Source organism: Taudactylus pleione, unplaced genomic scaffold (genome assembly GCF_031769625.1).
Source record: "Taudactylus pleione unplaced genomic scaffold, aTauple2 ptg000066l, whole genome shotgun sequence".
Classification (NCBI taxonomy): Eukaryota; Metazoa; Chordata; class Amphibia; order Anura; family Myobatrachidae; genus Taudactylus; species Taudactylus pleione.
Genome location: NW_028284468.1, coordinates 14,431,768 through 14,453,998, shown reverse-complemented (window position 1 = coordinate 14,453,998; position 22,231 = coordinate 14,431,768).

The window sequence follows — 22,231 nt, the reverse complement described above, 5'->3', positions numbered from 1 at the left end:
TGGCTCCCCACGGACTTCTGGGTACAGTGCTTTCGCATTTCGTGACTCGGGTCCTGAGGAGTAGGTCGTGCCGTATAGCATATTTAGTTTTGCAAGTCCAATACGCTATACGGCAATACCTACACCTCAGGACCCAACGGTCCACCAGGCTCAAGAGAGTAGAACTCCTGTAGCCGCGGCAAAAGGCCAGAGGATGGCAAGCTCAAGAGAGAAAGGCAGCTGAGGAGCAGAGTGAGCTGCAGTTGTGGAAAAGTAAAAGAGCTAACAAAGCTCTCAACTGCAGCCTCTCCCACCAGACAGGTAGGCTCTCTATGTGGCCTTCCCATCATTAACACCCCTAGACCACCATGTTGTCGGGCACTAGTCCCATGGGGGTAATCAGGCCTCAGGCCTGTGGCACTGATAGGCGGGCATTAGGCCATGCTCCTGAGGCTATAAGTGACCCTGGACAATAGGCCCAAGTCACATAAATGGGGGGTGTGTGTTTGTTATGCACCTGCTGGACTGCTTTATTTTTACACTGCAATTTAGATTTCAGTTTGGACACACCCCTCCTACATTTAAATCTCTCTGAACATTTTAATTCTACCCCCCCCCCTGCATTGCAGCATGGTTTTGACCAAAAGTTCAGAGTTACTTGCTCTTTCTTACTCATGAGCTCATTCAGAGCCGTTCGCTAGATGTGATCGCTCGCACCCAGCGTATGTAAATTCGGCTAAGTGACGGCATGGCAGGCGCTCGCTCGGAAAGGCTTAAGCATGCCCACTTTGTGTTGGCAAGCGATCACGTTGTGTATAGACACACATTAGTGTATGTAGAGACACCCACTAGCACACGTCATCACCAGGAAGTGTATTAAAACATTGGTACATCGAGGACCATCGGAAGGGCTCGTAGCACTTGTGGTTGCCTTACCTTACCACAAGCACTGCGAGGATTTCAATGTAAAAAACAGGCAGGTGACATGTACTATGACGCTGGCTGATAATTATGCACGCCTCTGAAACGGCATTGCTACACTCAGGCACACCTGCATTCGCACCTACACTCCCCCGTTATTAGTGTCCTGCCCCTGTTACCACCAACAAACGGCCTCTCCTATCACTCATTACACTGGGCTGTCTTTGCTGGGTGAGCGAGCGGATTCCGATCGCTCTGAGTAGTTCGCACACGCGCAGAACGAAGAGTACACATGCGCGGTCGCTTACCAACTTGCTTGCGAGTGGCTCTGAATCAGGTCCTCTATTCCCAACTCTGAATCAGGCCCTCAGTGTCTAACACTGGCTACTCTGGCTGTGTGGAGGGAGGAATGGACCTTTGCAATTGAGTGTCTCATACCACAGACCTAAGACCGGAGATTGATTTGGGAAATGAGACAAGGAATGCGAGAGGACTGTTGTCAGGAGGAAAGTGGTGCAAATCCCCTCGAGCGCCATGGCTGCAAGTGGATGAAGCTGGCCTGAAAAGGGGAAGTTACAGAGGACACAAGGTGAGGCACCTTGCTACCACCAAGCAAACATTGTGCCTGATTCAGAGCCGCTCGTTAACAGCAGTACGCTCGTTGCGTTCCGATGTTGAGAAAGCGCGCATGCGTCGGTGTAACACTGCGCATGTGCGTACGGCATATTGCAAGCTTTTTTTGTCTCGTTCGTCAAATAGCGTACAGGAAGTGACATGTCAAATGTGATTGACAGAACAGGGCGTTTTTGGGCGTTGGGGGTGGAGATGGAAAAACGCAGGCGTGGCGAGGCGTTTTTGGGGCGTACATACATTATCAGATGCGAACATCAAATGTGTTCGTACCAACTCATACGTCACTGGATGATCCTCTTTCCGTTCAAAATGCTCGCACAGCTTAGGGTCTGGATTACTCGACCACATTGGCGATGGCCTTCTCCTCCGTCCCGGCACTCCACGATGTTGCATCGATTAATCACGGCTTGTCAGAAAAACAATTAGTGTTGTATTGAAAACCGGCTTGGAATGTGTTTTGAAATCAGTTTTTTGGGTTAGCACAAAACCGTACGCAGGTGGAAATCGTAGCTGCTAATGTCAGGATTACACAATCAATTAGCGTACATTTGTGGGTGTTTTGTTTTGGGTTGATATTTGGTTTTTGGGCTATTGTAACAATAATGTCATCATGTTTGTGTGTTTTTTTCCATTTTGCTTTTGCCTGGAGATTTTGCATCCTTATCTAAATTTTAAAACGTTCCTTAAAGAGCCCTTTTTTTTTTTCTTGTAAAATTTTGGGGGAGCTCGTTTTTGCCTTGTGTGCCAGGATTAAATGTAAACCATTTCTACAATAATGTCAGAATACAATGTCGAACATTTTTTTCAAATTTATTGGAAAATAAAAACATTTTCATGCACATTTTTGGCCCAAACATTTTTTGCAGTGTTCTTCCAAAAAATTTTTTTAATTGTGCAAACATAAAAGGTATGGAAACTTAAAGCTAAAAATTAAAAACAATTCACAAGAAAGGAGAGGGAAGTTTTGGCCAGAAAGGAATATGGGGCAAGCACAGAAGGAGTGTGGGAAAAGTAGCCAGTGCTGTCAACGTTTTTTCCCCGTTTGGCAGGGGGAGGGAGGGCGCCAGACCGGGTCCGGGATGTCATCAGGCTGGGCCGTCCAGAGGCAAATGTTGTGGCCTCTGGACTAGGCACAGGGCTAGGCACATTTGGAGGATTGGCTGATGTTGTGCCAGAGGTGGAGGATCCTGATGTTCCGGCAGGAAGGGAGGTCGGCTCCACCATGTGCTGGCGAACGAGCTGCTCCAGGGCATTGGCGATGCGGATGTTGGCCCTGGTATTTTCCGCCAGAGCCTGACCAATGGTCACGTTGGCCGCAGCATTTTGCTCCAGGGCCTCAGCCACCCGTACCAGACTGGCGTCCATCCTCTGCAAAATCTCCGTATGGAAATCCGATTTAAAATTGAGTTCTGTGAGGAGGGACACTGCCTGCGAGGGGGATTGCCCTGGACTGGCTTCTGCAGGGTCCTCAGCCGGATGTACTGGTTCCTCCCCTGCAGAGCCAGCAGAAATTCTGCGGCCAAGGCTCCCCTCTGGAGCAGACTCATCCGCCTGTGTCTCTGTTGGAAAAATGAGAAAAGAGTCACATTTGAATCTACATATTGGCACAATAACATTTCAGAGTTGGTGACATCACAATATTTACCTTGGACAACATGAGGAGCCGCAAAGTCTGGCATGTCCGTATCCATGTTGGACACGCCAAACACCTCCACAGACTGCACACACCCCTGTGCCAGCTCTTCTAAATCATTCAACTCCAATGACACAGGGGTGGGTCCCCCACCTGTACCCCTTGCATGCCTAGCCCTGTCCGCCAGTTTTTGCTTCAGGCGATATTTGAAGTCGGCCCATCTGTGGGTGAAATTGGAACCATTATCCTTTTGTTTTAAATGGGTTTTGGTTTTAGGGGGGTCAAGTTTTACTTACCGCCGTTTGACATCCTGGGCTAGACGGACATAATCACCCACCCTATTGACAGCACTGGCTACCTCCTCCCACATTCTCCACTTCTGGCTTGCACTCATATTCCTGTCTGCCTGTGGCAGGATTTCCACACACTTCTGAACCAAAACCTCCATCTCCTTTCTTGTGAATTGTGGCTGCCTTTTCTTTTTGCCAGCTTTGGCCGGAATACTGGGCCCAGCAGCCTCTTCCATGTCATCCTCCTCACCTATTTGTTTAAATGTTGAGAATTGTAAGCTTCACAACTTGCACTATATTATGTTTCAAATTAATCATTGTTTTGAAATGCCTGAAATACTTACTGGCAGACTGTTGGCCATTGTTTCCCTGGTCTGTAGCCATGTCTTCTCTCCAAACAAGAAATACACCAGAACGTTTTTTTTGGCTCGTGATGTATTTATACATGCGTCCTATTTTTCGGCCGCATCATTGATTGTGCGTTCCTATGATCCCTCCTTAATTTGTGCGGGAAATTAAACACTATTTATGGCTTGGGGCGTCTCGAGTCGAGGTGGCGGTTGTTGGTTGTTGGAGGTTACGTTGGTCGGAGTGGATTGTTGGTGGGTTTTGGATTTGGCGTTGGTGGGAGTTGTTTTTGGTTTGTCCTTTTCTTAATTTTTTTTCCGTTCGCTTTTTTTCTGGTGGTTTTTTTTTTTGGCGTGTATTTATTTGGTAAGTTTTTGGCCGTCTAACTTTTGTTCAATTTGTGTCTCCTTCTTTTCCTGAATTTTGGCTCGTTAATGTTTCCAATTTGCGCCTTTGTTAGGTTTCTTTTGGCTCTGCCCCAACTACCTTTTGATCCGGAGACTTATATATTATCTATTGGTAAGTTTTTTTTTTCACTTGGTTATTAAATGTTCATGTTTGTATTTACACAACTTTGTTTGACCTTACACTTTTAACCTTTGGTTTTGTTAGTCAGAAATGTATGAAATAATTCGTGTTTTTCTATCTGCGTATTTTTGGACTTGTATTTGCGAACTAATTAGCGCATTTTTATCTGTTTCTATTGTGACTTGTATTTGCGAACTAATTAGCGCATTTTTATCTGTTTCTATTGTGACTTGTATTTGCGAACTAATTAGCGCATTTTTATCTTATTCTATTGTGACTTGTATTTGCGAACTAATTAGCGCATTTTTATCTGTTTCTATTGTGGCTTGTATTTGCGAACTAATTAGCGCATTTTTAAATGCTTATTTAGACCCGTTAAATTGGTTGTGTTTTCCCTTTAGCATTTGTTTAATACATTTGGGCCCAAATTGAGGTAGTCTGCGCACTGTCGTTTTGCTATTTGCCCAAATGTGTGTTTCTCCCCTTTTATGTTTTGTCTTGCATCCAATTTAGAATCCAAAATGGCCATCCTAAATTGTTGCATTTTTATATATAGTGTGATTATTTATAGGTTGGGCCAATCATGACAATACCCCGGCATGTAAGCATCATTGGATTGTATCATCAAGCTAAGTAAAATTCCTTTTTTTTGGGGGAAAAAAGCCTTACATTCAAATCTTGCCATTTCAGGTTGATCTTGGTCGGATTGTTCTGGCCATGCTCCCGGAAGCCGACCAACCTCAATCTCGTCCCAGGCGTAGGCATCGTAGGCGTGCAAGGCCCCAGATATATCGAACATGTGTCACCCTTTTTGGAATGCCCGATGATGAGGTGTTAAGACGCTACCGTCTTCCACCCAAAATCATCATAGAAACTCTCTCATTAATAGACAGTGATCTTGAGCGGCAAATTGACAGTCCTACAGCAATACCACCACTTACGCAATTTATGGCGGTGTTACATTTCTGTGCCTCAGGATCGTTTCAAACAACGGTGGGAATAGTGGCGGGAATCTCCCAATCCTCCTTTTCCCGGATCCTGAGGGCAGTGATGGAGGCACTTTTCAAGCACCTCCATCATTTTATTAAAATTCCTTTGGATATGGGTGCCCTAAGTGTGGCCAAGGCCATTTTTTACCAAATAGCTGGCTTCCCACACATCATAGGGGTTGTGGATGGTACTCACATACCACTTCAGCCTCCAGCACGTCTGGAGGCCATATTTCGCAACCGTAAACACTATCACTCCCTGAATGTAATGGTGGTATGTGATGCCTCCCTCCAGATCCTGTCCCTGAATGCAAAATTACCCGGAAGTGCACATGACTCATTCGTCATCCGGCAATCAGGGATATGGCACAAATTAAACAACCTACAAGCTGGTGATGCGTGGCTTCTGGGTAAGTGGAGACCTTTAGTACATAACAATGTTAAGCTTGATACACAGTGATCCTGATGTTGTCACTTCTTTTTCACAGGAGACAGTGGCTACCCTTGCACGCCCTGGCTGCTCACTCCTTATTTGGCTCCCACACCAGGGCCACAAAGTAATTTTAATGCCGCACTTACAGCCACCAGGCAAGTGGTGGAGCGCTGTATCGGCCTTTTAAAAGGCCGATTCAGATGCCTCCACCGCTCTGGTGGCGAGCTCATGTATTTGCCGGATATGGTTTCGAAAATTCTGGTCCTGTGTGGGATATTTCACAACATCGCCATAAGGAGTGGTGTCCCAATGCAGCCAGAGGATGCCTTACCTGAGGATGGCCCCCCCGAGGTTGGTCGGAGGTCAGTATGTGGGGGGGCCATACGCGAAGATGTGGTGGCCAGATATTTTAGGTAATTATTGGCAACACAACAGTGTTTAGACACAATGTGGTAAGGATTTTTTGTGAACATCTAATTATTTTCTTTTTTTTTCACCATCTTCTGTTTGATTTCATAATATTTGGGACTCCAACGATGACTACTTCCTGCTACCCTAAATCCTTCATGGGGACACATTGGAAATACATTCTGGAACCCATATTGCAATGCAACATTTGTGGAATCATGTTGGCATGGTCCTTCGTCAACCAGTTCTTGATTTTTCTTTTTATTTTCAAATGTTGTTGTATGGGTTGTATTTTTGTTTATCACTGTGTGTATTGTTTGTGAGTGAACACTTTGTTATTTTAGTTATGTTGTGAATAAATGTTTTGATTGTGTAATTTTGGTAATTTTATTTCCCATTACAAGCAAGTGTAACCAGGTTCACCCACGTTAAAATTTACTAAGGGGTAATCCTGTAATGACGCAAGTTGAGCTAAAATTTAAGATGTTTTCGGGGTCAAAACCAACACCAAAAGGAATCCTGTACAATCAGTTGGCTTTGTAATCTCGGCCTAAGCAGGTTGCTCCCCAAATTGGAACCTGTAAAATGTAGTAATATATAAATTGTCAAACACAAAAAAAGGCCAATCAGATTGTTACTGTTAGGTGTTTCTTGTGCCTGTTTTCCTACAAAATACAACACACAATCTTAGTGACAATAATTGCAAATACTTGCTGGAAGAGTCTACTTATGTCAGTGTAAACAATCTCAGATTTGGAAACAAGGAATGAGACAGAACGTTAAGATAAATTTTTTAATTTATAAAACTATTTTTAAATGAAAACAAAAAATTAGGGACGCAGGATGACCGACATATGGTCAAGGACCACCAGCAGATGACGTAGGCACACATCCGTTTGACACATCCGGCTAAGTCCGCCATACGCCTCTGTTCCTCTGTGGGTTTGAAAAGTGTGGGGCTTAATACATCAATAATGAAACCACATTAAAAAACAAGCCAAACAAAGCTAACCAAAAATGACAATATTGTGACCAAAAGCAGAATTACCCCAAAAATACCAAGGCCCCAAAAATGGTCCCCCAAAAAATTACAAGTAAAAAAATCAGATTCTGACAGGTGTGATATGTGTATGGGGAAATCAGCAGTAAAAGGTAAAGACAAACAGAAATCTACAACAAATTCTCACAAACCACACAAAAAAAGGCACAGACACAGGATCACATACAAACAGTTTTTTCTAAAAACTAAAAAAAACTAAAAAAAACAAAAAATGTAGGCACCTCCGAGGAGGATGAGGGAGTGGCTTCTGGAGCGGGCGTTATTTTGAACGGTATGTTCAAAATAACGCCCGCTCCAGAAGCCACTCCCTCATCCTCCTCGGAGGTGCCTACATTCCCCAACGAGGTTGGCGGGGTGATTTGGGATTCAGGGGAGGGGGTAGTTACAAGAGGGGTTGTTGGAGGAGAGGGGGAATTGGGATGGAGGGGAAGGAGCCCCGAAACATCCTCCACAGGGTCTGTGCAGGCTGGGGAGGAGGGGGAAATACGGGAATTTTGGGGTGTTGAGGTTTGGCTTGGGATTGGGGAGAGGGGCCGAGAGCACCGTCTTTGACGCCGATGACGCCGTAGTCTTCGCTCTGCCCCTAAAAGATGGGAAACAAATTGTGAAAATTATTTTCAACCCAGACCTAGTTAAACACTAATTTTTGACAACACAAATATGTAAACATGGCCATGCAGATATGAGTACAATGAATAAATTGGCCATACATGAAAACATGGCCATGCACATATGAGTACAATGAATAAATAGGCCATACATGAAAACATGGCCATGCACATATGAGTACAATGAATAAATAGGACATACATGAAAACATGGCCATGCACATATGAGTACAAAGATAAACATGAAAACCACAGTCACAAAAACTTACTCATGATGGCAATGGTGTATTTGCTAAATATCATTTTTAATAAAGACCCGAAAATAAATTTGATTGGCTAATGTATTTGGGTAATTAACAGGACCAATTCTATTGGTTAGTGTATGAGTCATGTGTTCGACAGGGCCACAAATCTCTTGAGAGTTATGATAGGCTTGATGCAGTGACATGTGTAAGCAAATTTAAATAAAGAAATGAACCCAGGAAAATATGCGTGGTTAAAAACAAATAAAACAAATGTTTAATTGGCTCTAACATGTATTTTGACAAAGAAAAGCGAATGTTTAAGCCGTACGTATTCTGCGGGTAAACACAAACACGGACAAGAGTAAAGTTTATTGCATTGTCCAAAAAAAAAAAAAAAAACCAATTAAGATAATTGATATATTGATTGGCATGATACGATTGAGGGAGGTAGGCAGAATAAAGGAGCAGGTAATCGGAATCGGACAGACCCACTTCCGGTTTGTACTTGTGCGTGCGTTCCCTTCAAGCCACTTTGGTGATGTACGCTCGCTATTTGGCACGCTCGTTAGTTAGAGGAGGGGTCGGTAGAGTTTGGGGAGGATGTTTAGCTACGTTCGAAAATACGAGCGAGTGCTTGAATTTACATATGTGTGTACGTACGACGAGCGTACGAACGGCCACTTGCGTCCGGGTCTGAATGAGGGCCATTGTCTGAAACATTTATTAACAGGTGCCTTGCCACCAGCCCCTCCCTCACTGCCTTGACTCGGACACTTGCCTGTAGCCATTGCCAGGCTATATATACCAGATGTGCTGCACCACAATCACAACTTAAAAAAAATGTAAAGTTTGGATGCAGACATCCTTTACTGGAATATTTTTGTATTGTACAGAGAACCTAGGGACTGATTCAGCGGCGTACGCATTTGCAATTACGTACGGACTTCGGTCGATTGTCACAACTGTGCATGTGTATATGTCGCACTGTGCGTGTGCTGCAATCGCATTGCGATTTCGTAAGCACAGAGGCATCCATTGCAGTGATTGACAAGCTGTGAGCATTTGGGGGTGGTGACAGGGAGCGGTCATAGAAACGCAGGTGCGTCTGTCCGTTTGAAAGCGTGCATAAAGTAGCCACTGCGATTGCATACGCAGCTTGAGTACTCACTGTGAGCGACGAGACTTGCAGTTTCTGTGGCTGGTCAGACCTGGTGTAAATTGTGCATGACGAGCTGATGTCTGTCGATGGTACCGATGTATACGCACGAGAGCGAGGTATTACAGATGCGAGAAAGCAGCAGTGGGCATCTCTATGCCGGATGAGCTATGGCAGGCATTAGCAGACATTTGCAGCTGCGATCCGTGCGAATTTGCGGCTGCTTACACAATAGCAATCCATACTGAATACAGGCTGGACCCTAGTCCACATGTTAACAATCTAAGAATTGATGCATTGTATGCGATGGTGGTATGTTAAGCTGGCCACACACTAGACCAACTTTCATCCAACCAGCCAACTAGTTGATTGGTTGGAATGAAAATCTGGTAAGGAATGAAAGCAAATGACAATCAGCAATTTGCTCCCAAACGCCGGAAAATGGACAAAACTGTTGTTTGAACAAATTGTGTAGATCAAACAGTTAACAAACTTGTCTGAACGACCATTTTCATCTGTTTTCTGGCATTTAGGAGCAAATTGCTGATCATCATTTACTCCCATTCCTTACCAGATTTTCATTCCAACCAATCAACAAGTTGGCTGGTTGGATGTAAGTTGTTCTAGTGTGTGGCCAGCTTTAGTGTGTGGTATGGTAGTGTGCATGAATATATTATTATTATCATTTATTTACTTGGCGCCACAAGTGTTCCACAGTGCCTTACAAAGTACATAACCAAAAAAATGACTTACAATACAATACAATACAATGCAGGACAAGAACATGGATAATATACATTGATACATTGATACATTGGTGGCCATAACACCCAAATAAGCACAGAGCACGAGCAACCAAGTGTTAGGTGTCCTAGTGGTGAGTAAGAAGTAGCTGAAAATAAAGTAAGGAGAAGCACAAGAGGGTAGAGGGTCCTGCTCGTAAGAGCTTACATTCTCAAGGGCAGGGGGGCAGACAGACAGGCATGATACAAATGGGGAAGACAGGGAGGAGGGAGCATGTAGCAGCAAGTTAGGATGAGAGCTGGAAAGCATTGATGAAGTAGTGGATCTTGAGAGCACGGATGAAGGATTGTAGAGAGGTGGAGAGTCTGATGGGGAGAGGGAGAGAGTTCCAAAGGTGGGGAGCAGCAAGGGGAAATCTTGGAGGTGGGAGTGGGAGGAAGTAATCAGTTGGCATGAGAGGCGGCGTGCATTTGTTGAATGAAGAGGGTGGACAGGAGAGTGAAGGGAGATGAGGTCAGAGATGTAATTTGAGAGGAGTGTGTGAGGGCTTTGTAAGCGAGTGTGAGAACCTTGAATTGGGTTTTGAAGGGGAAGGGGAGCCAGTGGAGGGCTTGTAAGAGAGGGGAGGCAGATTTAGAGCATTTGGAGAGAAAGATGAGTCGAGCAGCAGCATTGAGGACAGACTGGAGAGGAGAGAGATGGGAGTTGGGGAGGCCAGATAGGAGGAGGTTACAGTAATCCAATCTGGAGATTGTATCTATATACATACTAGATTGTTATACAGAATACAGTGGTAGTGCACTAGTTATAATATGTGTAATATTCTAGAGATCTATTATGGCGTATAGTGTTAGTGAAATATACAAAACAAAACACAAGATTTTACCATCTAGTACAGGGCTCGACAAATCCCAGGGGCCAGGTCGCCATGGCGACTAGATTTTGTTGCCTGGCGACCAGATTTCAGAGAGGGATGATCCCAGGAATCAGTTCCCCAGCGGAGGTTTGTGGGCAGCCATTTATGATCCCAAGAAGTAGTTACCCAGCGGAGGTTCCTGGGCGGCCATTTCATACAGTACGTGCACTGACTGACTCACCCTCCATCCCGGCTGTCTGGCTCCTCTGCCTGCGGTGATACCTTCTCACCATCTTCCTCATACGTCCTGGCTTTCTGGCTCCTCCGCCCGCAGCGACACCTGCTCCCTCTCCCATCTGGCTGGCTGCACAGAGGTCCGGTAAGAGCTTGTGATAGAAGGGTGGGGTCTGGATTGCTTTAATTATTACAGCACCACTAAAGCAATCCCGGAGCCCACCCTTCTATCACAAGTTACAGTGCTCTGCGCTCTGGTAAGAGCTTCAATGCATGGCCCTGGATTGCGGCCATGCAGGGTTGGCCACCGCCGATGGGGAGGGGGGGGATTCTCTCCAGGACCATTGTGCCCCCCCCAGTAATGTGGCAATGTGGGGGGAGGAATAACTGCACAGTGTGGCTGTGAAGGGGTGGGTTTGCCTGGGGGGAATTGGTTACCCATCGAATAGGTGCTCAATGGGGGCACTATTAAAGGGGACTTACTACTGGGGGCTTACTACTGGGGACACTATTGAAGGGGGCATACTACTTGGGGCACTATTAAAGGGGGCTTACTACTGGGGGCACTATTACAGGGGGCTTAATACTGGGGGCACTATTAAAGGGGACTTCCTACTGGGGGCTTACTACTAGGTTGAGGGGCATTGAAAGGGCATGTGTGGTGGTCTATACAAGCTTTCATATATTTTGGTAATGGACTATGGTCTGGCTCCTAAACTATTAAGATGGCTCCTAGATTTTACAAAAATTTGTCGAGCCCTGATCTAGGAAAATATTAAACATCTTGTCATAAGTGCACCTTGTTACTTACTCATGCTCCGGGTGTCTCTACTACAGGTCGCCAGTCACACTACCGGAATACCACACCACAGCTCTCAAAGCCGTAGACCAGCTCTCAAAGCCACATCTCTGCAATTAACATCTCGGTTTTCCAGCCGCACCCCAGCTCTCGAGCTGCACCTTAGCTTTCAAAGTCACACCTCGGCCCTCAAGACTGCATCTCTGCCGGAGCCTCGGCTCCCACAGCTGCATCTCAGACTGTATACCTATCAGCTGTTCGAGCTGCACCTCGGCTTTTAAAGTCAACATCTGGCCCTCACGGTCACATAGCCATTTGAAAATCCACCTGTTCTTTATAGAGATGTGTGCCGACCCCCGTGTTTTGGTTTTGGATCTGGATCTCCCCTGGTTTTGGATCTGAATCTGGTTTTGGATTTTTTTCCTCCTTGTTTTATTTTCGTGTTTTGGTTTTGGTTCTGGATTTTTTGCAAAAAATCATAAAATCAGCTAAAACCACATAAATTGGGCCTGTTTTTGTTCCTACAGCATTATTAACCTTAATAACAATGATTTTCAGGCATTTCTTGGCATGTTTAACCACCTCACAGCTCACAATATTGATTTCACTATTATTCACCAACATACGCCAAAGGCTACAGCGAGCTGGCTGGCTAAAGTAAGCAACAGAGCAGCGGCACAAACGCATAGCAGTTTAAAAAAATATCAGACATCTTTGAAACATTGGCATACAGCAGTGGCAGACAGGATGACAGTTTAATAATCTATAATAATGTCAGTCGGCAATGCCCCAAATTGTGTCAAATGTAAAGGAAAGAGGTGCAAGATGGAATTGTCCCTCCCACCCACTCTTATGTGGGATATTAAAAAGGACATGCACAGTTTAACAAACCAAGCACTTTAGCCACTAGGACTGACACTTTCGTGGCTGATCTCCTTGGTTTGTTTGGGCCCCACAAAACATTTTTTGGAAGGACTACCTTCAATTATTAAGGAGGATGTTGATGATGAGGCTGTTGGTGGTGGAGATTGCATGTTATGGTCCAAACTGCTGGTAGCTGATACTGGACTGCTTGTTATCAATTTACAAATTATAATTTTGTTAAATAAATTGCATGAACGTGCTGCAAATGATGTAACAGGGAGGAGGTACCTAGATAGTTAACGTCCCTTCCTCTGCTAACTTTGGCTTTACAAATGGAACAGATGCCTTCACAACTGTTGTCAGAATTTAGATTAAATAATTCCACACCCAAGACGTTGCTTTTCTGGCATTCTTCTTATCATTAGCAAGAACTGCTGCCACTGGTGGCTGATTTATTCAAACCACATCCTTAATATCAACATCCACATTAGCGTCAGATAGGACACAAATTTCTCCCTCATCCTCCTTTTGCACTTCCTCCACACTATCAGCCTCATTTTTTATTATTTCTAATACTAGCACAGCCGTCATGGCGTCAGAGACCCACTGTGAAACTGAGTGACAGCTGTTATACTTGCTTCCTCTATCAAAGGACTGTTTAATAGTCAATTGTTTTTTTAAATTACGCCCGATCACGAATGAGGATGTAGATGATGATGCAGGTGTTGGTGTTGGAGATCGAAGGCGCTTGGATCTCACTGAGAAGCAGCAGGTAGTTGACAATGAACTTGTTACGTTTTGAGTTTTGGAACTTGGCGACGTACACTTTGATATCTGATTGCGCTCCAAGTGACGTAACAAGAAGGAGGTTCCTAGGTGTTTTAGGTCCCTCCCTCTACTCACTCTTGCATGGCAATGGGCACATATGGCTTGACAACTGTTGTCCAGATTGGGATGGAAATAATTCCACACGTGAGAAGTAGATTTTTGGGCTTTGGCTTTTTCAAACCATGGGCAACAGCTGTTGCCTTACTTACACAAAGGACATCCTCGGCATCAACATCCTCATCATCAAACACCAACATCTTCATCATCAACATCCTCACCATCCTTAGCGCCTTCATCCACCAAAATATCCTCTTCCTCCTCCATGTACAATTCCACAGAAGCATCCTCAATGACTACATGTGCAAGATGTTGACTGCCCTTCCCCACATTTACAGAGGGCACACAAACGTTGGAACTTGGAGGATCCTCCAGTACACTAGTATTTAGGTCGGGCTCACACATGGCAACCGCGGACACACTTGCCTCTCCCCGGGGATTTGTGATTTCGATTTCTCAGGGCACACAGTTGGTTTTTCCAGAGCTGTCTTAACAACTTTAAAATTTTTAATTGGACCACCACCACTACAACTACAAGCAGAAGGGCTATCAGAAGAATCAGCAGTCTTCTTCATAAAGTTAGAAGGCCAAGGCTTTATCCTTTCCTTGCCACTTTGTGTAGTGAATGGCATATTGGCAATTTTTTGTTTATCTAAAGTCAAATATCATTTCAATTTTTTTTTCTTAATTTCAGTAAAACCTGCTTTACCTTATCGATGGCGTGACTTAAGCCCTGGGGCAAGGGCCTTCCTAGAGGTCGAGGAAGTTGATGGCCTTGCACTGCTGGCGGCAGCTATAACATGTGGTTCTTGGCCTTGCTCTCCTGTCATGTGACAGCTCTCCATATTTTTCTGCAGTCTAGAAGCAGTGTCACAATCACCAATAGTGTAGCCAAGGTGCGGTTCCAAAATTCACACACGTGCAGTCGTGCGCACACACAAAAATATTAGAAAAAAGACAAATGATGATTTTTATTTTTTGTCAGTTCCAGAAGAACTTGGCCACAGAGTAACAATTGATTACGACTGGAGTCGGGCAGCACAAGGTTGTAACTTGTGTTGCTGGCTGGCTACTGCGCTACTGCGGTTAAGCCTAACACCCACGCACACACAGAAGAAAAAAATATATAAGGCAGTGACACTAGTTTTTTTTTTTATTGAACCTAACTGTAGTTGCTTGATGTTGTGCGCTAATGTGGTTAAGCCTAACACCCACGCGCACACAGAAGAAAAAAATATGTAAGACAGTGACACTTGAATTGTTTTTATTTTTTATTGAACATGACTGTAGTCGCTTGATCTTGGCACTACAGTGGTACCACCCACGCACATACAGAAATATATAAGACAGTGACACTTTTATTGTTTTGTTTTTTTAAGAGCGACTGGAGTCGGGCAGCACAAGGTTGCAAGTGCAACTTGCATTGCTGGCTGGCACTAGTGCTCTACTGTGGTTAAGCCTAACACGCATGCACACACAGAAAAATATAAAAATACACTTTTTTTTTTTTACTCTTTTTTTGGAGTCCAGAACTTGGGCCCAGAGATGTACACAGCACAAGCCCAGGACACAGCTGACAGCCCAGATGGATCAGCAGACAGCACAGTGACAGTGACAGCACCGTGACCAGAGACCAGAATGGACCAGCACAGACAGCACAGTGATAGTGACAGCACAGTGACCAGAGACCAGAATGGATCAGCAGTCACCAGCCCAGGACACAGCAGCTAGCACCAGTACCTCTCCCAGCCTTACACTACCCACCCTCCCTGTTCACTTTACACAGCCGGAGTGGAAATGGCATCCGTCGCGTGGTCCCTTATATACTACATTGATCATAGAGACGAAAGCTCGTGAACCGCGAGATTTCCGTCTCTATGGTTTTGCCTCGGTTTTGAGAACTGAGTAAGGTGGGAACCTCCGAGCCTGCTTGGATTTGACTCGGGCATGCTAAATTCGGGTGGCCTTAGTTCTCTGAGAACCGAACCCGCTCATCTCTAGTTCTTTAGCATCACTCTGTCAACTCATCCCTTGCATATCTCACTCTGTCCTGAATTCCTACAGTCGCATAACATCTTGTGGCCCTAGGATAATGGTGTAAGCCTCTACTATCTCGAATTAAGTCCAGGTAACCACCTAACTTCCAGTGAACATGTCCAGTTCCTTGGGAACAGCGGGTGGCGGTCATTGGTGAAGACCTCATCTCAGTGATTCTAGAGGTCTTACACGGTGAGTCCTAAGAGACCATAACATTAAAGCCGGCCAAGACAGTCGCGACTGACATGGATCCTGGCCAGGATCCTGCACAAGTTCTGGCAGCTCAAATCCAAGCTCTCACCCAAAACGTTGAGGAACTGTCCTTATGAGTGGAGGATGTTCACTCATGTTCAGCACAGGCCACTGTCAGGGAGCCTAAAGTGAATCTTCCAGACCGTTTTTTGGAGGATTGCAAGGAATTCCTGAATTTCAGGAAGAGCTGTCAGTTATATTTTAGACTATGTCCTCTTTCTTCTGTTACAGAATTTCAGCATGTTGGTGTAGTCATGTCCTTGCTCCAAGGTGATCCTCAGACCTGGGCCTTCAGTTTGCTTCCTACCCCTGGTGCCCTACAATCTGTTGATGCCATCTTCCAAGCCTTACGTCTCCTCTATGATAACCCAGATAAAGCAGCTATGGCTGAGGCAAATCTGGGGTCTCTTAAACAAGGACTGAAAGTGGCAGAGGATTATTGTGCAGAGTTCCGTAAATGGTCTGTAGATAGCAGATGGGATAAACCTGCACTTCGTAGCCAAATCCATCTTAGTCTGTCTGAACAAATTAAGGCTATCCTGGTTCAGCATCCCGTGCCTGAGACTCTGGATAATCTTATGCATCTCGCTATCTGCATTGACCGCTGCATAAACGAACATAGGGTTGAGAAGGACCTTCCCACTTTGTCCCCTCGGTCTCCAGCATTGGATTCCTTGACAGAGCAAGGAGAACCCATGCAGATAGGGGCGTTTAGCCTGTCCACAGAAGATAAGCTCAGGAGACAGTCTCTGAGTCTCTGTCTATACTGTGGAGGTAAAGGTCACTCTGCCAAGCTCCTGCCCATCAAAGTTGGGAAAAGGCAAGGTCCAGATCTACCGGGAACTACATCTAGTCGTTGCATCTGTTTCTCTCAAAAATTATTTTCTGGTACTTGCCCTTATCCAGGTATTTGGAAAGGAAATAGTTACTACCGCATTTTTGTATAGTGGTGTGGCTGGAAATTTTATGGACATTTCCTTCTTTAAGACACTAGGAATGCCATCTGAAGTTCTTATGTCCTTCATCTCCATCTGCTGGCTTGATGGTATTTCATTATCCCGTGGTGTTATTAATTCTCAGACCCTATCCATCCGTCTCACAGTGGGAGCTTTACATACTGAGTCCATCTCCTTTTTCCTGCTGCATTGTCCCTTGGTTCCAATTGTCCTTGGTTTACCATGGCTCAAAAACCACAAAACGGTTCTCAGGTGAGATTGTCCGATGGGGTTTTGATTGCATATCCAGGCAGTGGTGGACTGGAGCATGAAGAGCCCATAGGGGAAGACAATAATAGAGACCCACAAAGGGGTGTGGCTAGTCTCTGAAAGGAGTGTGGCCAACTATAATGTGGAAAAATATTGGTATAATTTATGACCCTTTTATATACTACAAATAGAATATTATAAAACTCTCTCTCTCTCTCTCTCTCTATATATATATATATATATATATATATAGTAGGAGAGGTCGGTAATCTACTCCTGTGCATGGCAGTAGGTTATGTGGGCATGGGTCAGTTGTGGTGGGCATGGGGGGTCATGTAGGCAGTGCAATATTTGGTATGGAAGGGCCAGTTGGATAATAAAAACAGCAGAGATAGTTTTTGGTAAGGAGGGGACAAGGGAATAGAGCTGATAGGTAGTGGTGAGTATGGAGAGGTTAGGTAGGTAATGCAGAGTTCCAAACACTATCTCGTGTTTGGTAAGGAGGGGTCAGGAGGTTAGTGCAGTAGCGAGTGGTGAGTATGAAGAGGTCAGGGAGGTAATGCAGATAGGTAGTGGTGAGTATGGAGGGGTCAGGGAGGTAGTGCAGAGAGATAGTGTTTGGTAAGGAGGGGTCAGGGGGGTATTGCAGATGGGAAGTGGTGAGTATGAAGGGGTCAGGAGGGTAGTGCAGATAAGCAGTGGTGAGTATAGAGGGGTCAGGGAGGTAGTGCAGAGAGATAGTGTTTGATAAGGAGGGGTCATGAGGGTATTAGGGAGGTAGTACAGAGAGGTAGCTTTTGGTAAGGAGGGGTCATGAGGGTATTAGGGAGGTAGTACAGAGAGGTAGTGTTTGGTAAGGAGGGGTCAGGGGGTAGTGCAGATAGGTAGTAGTGAGTATGGATGGGTCAGGGAGGTAGTGCAGTGAGATAGTGTTTGGTAAGGAGGGGTCAGGGGGGTAGTGCAGACAGGTAGTGGTGAGTATGGAGGGGTTAGAGAGGTAGTGCAGAGAGATAGTATTTGGCAAGGAGGGGTCAGGGGGTTAGTGCAGATAGGTAGTGCCCCCCACATTATACCACTGTAGTGCCCACACATTATGCCACACTGTAGTTCCCACACAGTATGCTACCTGTAGTGCCCACACATTATGCCACCTGTAGTGCCCACACATTATGCCACCTGTAATGCCCACACATTATGCCACATGTAGCACCCACACATTCTGCTACACTGTAGTGCCCACACATTATGCCACATTGTAGTGCCCCCACACATTATGCCACACTGTAGTGCCCACACAGTTTACTCACCAGAATCAACAGCAGCCTCATGTAGCTGGCAGAGCAGCAGTCACAGCCTCACAATGAGACACTCCTATGAGGCTGCTGATGATCTTCATGGGTCAGAGGAGCATTTGATGAGCTTATCCAATCAGAGCTCAGCACATGTTCCTCTGACCCCTCTGCCGAGACCACTGGTATTTATTGCCCAGTATTGCACTGCAGTCCTTAGTCTGACTGTCAGTGTACTGTGATCCAGTTCCCTGTGGTAAACTGCCGGCCGGCATGGTGCCATAGGCCATGCCCATGATAGAGGGTGTGGCTACAAATCACCGAAGCCCGACAGGGATTTCACTGAATCCCCGGGTGTCCAGTCCAAGCCTGGCCCCTCCCTCATACATTTCTTTCCTTTCTTTCCCCTCCCCTTTTCCCCAGCTATCTCACACATATATAACACTTTAAGGAAGCGCTTTAGTCTGTATGTACCATACCATTTATTGTAGCCTATAGGGGTGAGCACATAGACCCCTATGTACTAAGCCATGGAGAGAGATTAAGTAGATGTATATAAAGTACAAACCAGTCAGCTCCTGTCATTTTTCAAACAGTCTCTGTAAAGTGACAGTTAGAAACTGATTGGTTGGTACTTTATCTCCATCTACTTTCTCTCTCTCCAAAGCTTAGTACATAGACCCCTTAGTCCCTGCCCCCTCTCACAGAATCACATATTATTGGTCCCGCATAGGGGCTCTATTTCTTTAAAAAAAATCTAGACTGGAGCAATCTCAGGCTTCAGATGTGTGTATAAATACACAATATGGGGTATAAGGAGGGGCTCTAGACTGCACACCCTAATAGTAATGAAAGGTGCTATCATGCTGAGATTTCAAAGTGGCATATACAAAAAACAGAGTTGCAGATGCACTATGCGATCATTACTGTATACATACAGGCATAATTACAAGTAAGTCCTATTTATATTGTTAGCATCAGTTTATTTGGGGTGAGCGTTTGGGTGTGGGGCCCCCTGAGCTGTTTTGGCTGGACCTCTCCAGGGCATCACCATTTAATACACATAGTCACTTTGTATATCACCTTCCAGTTTGTTTAATATTTATGTATTTTTTCACACACATTCTACCCTTATCATTATTATAACACTTGCTAATTACTTTACACACCAGTTGGTATTTGCCCCCACAAATGTACCCCATGTGCCCCACCACAAAAATATCCCACATGCTACCACAGAAATACCCCATATGCCCAAATAAAATTGGATATTATTCTTTACATGTTTTAATTATGAAATTTCCTTTCAGCCCAGATCTAAGAACATCAGCTGATGCTCTCTCTCAAAGTTTTCTCCGATTCAGCAGTCTACTGCCTCTGATGAGCCCATTATTCCTAGTTCTTAGATACATGTGGCTATTACCCATAATTTGGCTAATGCCCTTCTATCTTTTCAATCGGAAGCTCCATCTGGGAAACTGCCAGGATTATTATTTGTTCCTGAAAGACACATTCCAGTAAAGTAGCAGATCACCCGGGTATTTCCAAGACTCTTGAATTACTCTCTCATTTGTATGGTGGCCATCCTTCTTCCAAGATGTTTGTGAGTTCATTTTGGCCTGCAACATTTGCGCCAGGAATAAAACTCCTCAGGTTGCTCCCATTGGCCTTCTACTGCCACTCTCAGTGCCTTCTAAACCTTGGACCCATATTGCTATGGATTTTGTGGTGGAACTTCCTCTTTCCTCATGATGTACTGTCATTTTGACTGGTGGATCGATTTAGAAAAAAATGGCACATTTCATTCCATTAACCAAACTCTCCACTACTAAGGCGCTGTCCACTGTATGAGTTACCGCAGGACATTGTTTCGGACCATGGGACACATTTCATTGCTCACTTCTGGAAAGGATTTTGTTCTTCTTTGGGCATCAGTCTTAGCTTATGCTCTGGCTACTATCCCCAATCCAATGGGCATCCAGAGAGGGTTAACAAGTCTCGGGAACAGTATCCCCGATGTGTTGTGTCCAAATGCCATAACGACTAAGTCAGCCATTTACCTTTAGCTGAATTTGCATTTAATAATTTGTCACTCTGCCTCTGCAGTCTAACCTTTCTTCTGTACAACAAGACTGCATCCCAGAGCAAATTCCTTTGACCCTAATACCACGAGTTCTTCATCTCTGTCTTTGGTTTCCCTACTCTGCTCCATCTGGAATAAGGTACACCATTTTCTCCTCAAAGCTTCCTTACATTCCAAATCAATGGCAGACAGACACCGGAAACCATGTAATTTCAAAGTTAGGGATTTGGTCTGGTTATCGGCTAAAAACATCAGGCTCCATCAGTCGTTGCAGAAGCTCAGTCCTAGATATATCAGACCATTCTGTATAATATCTCAGGTTAATCCTGTCACCTTCTGGCTTAAACTGCCCAACACACTCAAAATCATAATACTTTTCACTGTTCCGTGCTTAAGCCAGTATTCTTGTCCTCTAAAATCAGACCTAAACGTCCTGGAAGAACATCTCCTGTGCTCTTTAGAAGTCAACAAGAGTTTGTGGTGGAGAAGATTTTGGACTCCAAGTTTATGCGAGGACATTTACACTTCTTGGTCCACTGGAAGGGTTATGGACCAAGAGAGCGTTCTTGGGTACCTGAGAAGTCTTTACATGCTCTAAAGCTTAAAGAGAGATTTTTCAAGGACTTCCCTAACAAGCCTGGTTCTAGGGGTTCCTTAACCCCTAATCAAGGGGGGTACTTTCACTAGTCACCAGTACTCCTTGTTACTTACTCGTGCTCTGGGTGTCTCTCCTCCAGGTCACGACACTTCCGGAATCCTGCTCCAGGACAATGCACATGCCATATTGGGATGGCATCTCCAGTTGCTAGGAGATTGGAATGCTGGCCTACGGCACCTGATACTGGATGACATTTCTTCTCATCTATAGATTCTATTAAACATCTGCCATGAATCCATTGGTTCAGCACCTTTAAGCCTGTTGGTCAATCACCAGCTTGCCACCTATAATGTTTCTGATGTGTGATTCCGGTTCCTGCCAGTTGTGTATCTGCCTGTCTGTGCCTGCTTCTGCCTGTGCTTGCTCTCACTTCATCATCTAGAGTTCAGTTTCTCTGCAAGGTGTGGTATTCTCTGCGTATCTGTCATCATGGCCCTCAAGGCCGCATTTTAGCATTTAACAACTCGGCTTTCTAGTCGCACCTCAGCTTTCCAGTTGCACCCTGGCTCTCAAAGCCACACCCAGGCCTCAAAGCTGTACCTCAGCCATCGAGGCCGCACCCCGGCCATCAAGGCTGCACCCCAGCCATTGAGGCCACATCTCTGCATTTAACATCTCTGCTTTCCAGCTGCACTCTGGCTTTCCAGGTGCACTCCTGCTCTCAAAGCCACACCCCAGCTCACAAGCCGCACCTTGGCCCTCAAGGCCGCATTTCTGTATTTTACATCTAGGTACTCCAGCCACATGCCAGCTCTCTCAGCTGCACTTCGGCTCTCAAGCTGCACTTTGGCTGTCAAGCCGCACCTTGGCTCACAAGTTGCACCTCAGTTCACTAGTCGCACCCCGGCCCTCAAGGCCGCATCTCGGCAATTAACATCTCGGCTTTCCAGCCACACCCCATCTCTCTAAGCTGCATCCCGGCTCTCAAGCAGCACCTTGTCTTTCATAGTCACACATCAGTCCTCAAGGCCGCATCTCTGCTATAACTTCGGCTCCACAGTCACATCTCAGACTGTATACCTATCAGCTGTTTGAGCTGCACCTCGGCTTTTAAAGTCAATATCTGGCCCTCAAGGTCACATAGCTGAATATCC